Source organism: Dipodomys merriami, unplaced genomic scaffold (genome assembly GCF_024711535.1).
Source record: "Dipodomys merriami isolate MVZ:Mamm:240054 unplaced genomic scaffold, mDipMer1.0.p SCAF_699, whole genome shotgun sequence".
NCBI classification, from domain to species: Eukaryota; Metazoa; Chordata; class Mammalia; order Rodentia; family Heteromyidae; genus Dipodomys; species Dipodomys merriami.
Genome location: NW_027206289.1, coordinates 427,629 through 429,874, shown reverse-complemented (window position 1 = coordinate 429,874; position 2,246 = coordinate 427,629).

Here is a 2,246-nt window from a genome sequence, read left to right as displayed (position 1 = left end):
CAGCTCAAGGTGAGTACTCTACCACTTAAGCCAAAGCGCCACTTCCAGTTTTTTGGTGGTTAATTAGAGATAAGAGTCTCATGAACTTTCCTGCCAGGGCTGGCTTTGAACCATGATCCTCAGATCTCAGCCTCCTGAGTAGCCAGGATTACAGGCGTGAGCCACTGGTACCCAGTGCCTCCCATCTTGAGACTAGAATGATCCAGAGAAACCTGGGGTAGGGATGGGGTGGGGAGGTAGGAAGCCTGAGCCCTGTCCTTGTCTGTTGGTGGGGATGGAAAAGAAGAGGAAAAGAAGGAAACAGAGCAGCTGGAGGGGGAGGAGGGAAGGGGCTAGAAGAGGCAGCTGGCAGGCAGGAAGATGATCTGGGGGTCTCAAGTTTCTTGACATCAATTAGAACAGCCGGCCTAGGCTCATTAGTAGCCCGGGGTGCAGGGCTCATCAATAATGAATTCACCCCACACACTGCCCCCCCCCAGCTCCCTGCAAGGTCACCCCGCCCTCCAACCAGCTGCCTCCCCACAGTATACTAAGCAACCCCTCTTCTGAGGCCTCCCTAACTCGGAGCCCCTGGGGCCAGTGTGGGAGAGTGGACAGGCTCTTAGGGCAAAGAGAAGTCAGCCATGCTGGCCCACAGTCTTGTCTGAGAGTCCACAGGAAAGAGAACAGGAGTAGAGAAGGGCTAAGGAGAAGGAGGCTTCCTGTCATGAGTCCATTTGGATGGTGGCAGGTCAGATTTAGAACAAGACAACCTCCTCATCTGATGGGCTAAGAGGCCCTACATCCTCCCTCAAGGCCAAATATGAGCAGCAAGGTCAAAGTCCCTGAAGATCTCTGGGTCATAACAAAATCAAGGCATTGGCAACACAGCATTCTCTTGCCCTTGAACTAGAGAGATATATCTTGGCAGGTGCAAGAACAGAACTTTTCTTCAAACCAGCTCAATAGAGGTTGAAGATTGAGATTACTCCGGCCCAGAAATAGGAACCCGAACTTCCTGCAACTTAACTTGGCCACGTCACCCCAACTTCCCTCCAGAACCCACAGATACCAGTCTTCTTTCCTCCTTGAAAACTGTTCCAGAATTCTAGTCAGTCACACTACCCTTCCCAGACTTCTTCCTCCCTGACTCCACCTTCCCCAAGCCCCAAACAGTTCCAATTGCTGGGTCACACCCCTTTTTCCCTCTGGCTGGGGTTGGCCTCAAGCTGGTGGCTTGGCATTCTGGGAAATCTGCCTGCCACCCTCCCCTCTTGAGGCAGGTACTGACAGGCCCAAGCTGTAGCAGCTTCTTCCCCAGACGCCTCTCAGACTTGCAGACTTCAGCCTCGTGCTGAGGCCTCCGTGGCCAACCTCCAGCCCAGACACCCTGTTGGTCTTTGTTAGACCTTAGAACACATCCAGGTGTCCTGAGTACCCTCCCTGCCCTTCTTCCCAGCTTTGCTTCCTAGCCTTTCCTCCACCTCACCAGTGCTGTTCAATCCAACCTCTCCTTGGTGGGGAAAGCTCAGAATGTAGTCCCTGGGTAAGATGCACACACACACACCTCAACCCAAATCCAGAGCTTCTCTGTGCCTCCTGCCTCCTGGGTCTGTCATCTTTCAAATGCCCTAATGATCTGTTACAAGCTTTTATTTCCACCTCTTCAGAACCATTGATTTCTAGTCTCTTCACTCAGAGCTGCCCTAAGGGCCAGAGGTCAATCTGGAGTCCCATCTTCTACCCTCCATTTCACCTCTGAGACAGGAGACAGCCCCCCTCCCTCCCCAGGAGTCCTGCTCCAAAGCCAGAAAAACAAACTAGGAGCCCAGACATTCTCTTCTGCACCTCCTCTGCCCTCAGCCCCCCCCATCCCAGCCAGCCTCTCAGAAAGGGACCCTCCCCACTTGTCCCACCCTGTCCTACCCCCAGGCTTCATCTCTCCCCAGAGTGCATAAGCATAGGCGACTTGCAGCCCTCAGACTCGGCCCCTCCCGGGAGTCCCTGGCATCTCGGTTTTCCAGCCTTCTCCATCACCCCGCGCCGTTTTCTGGATGCCGTGTCCTTCCCTCCCGTCTCCCCAGCCCGGACTGCAGAGGTCCGGGGAGGGGGGGGTAACAATCCCGAGGGTGGGAGCGGCCAGGACCCCGGAGGGCCCGAATCCCCCACTCCTCGGGCTCGGGCCTTCACCTGCTCCGGGCCCCGCCCCCGGCCCGCCCCGGCGCCCGCCGCTCCGCCCCCGGCTCCACCCCCCCGCACCCCCAGCC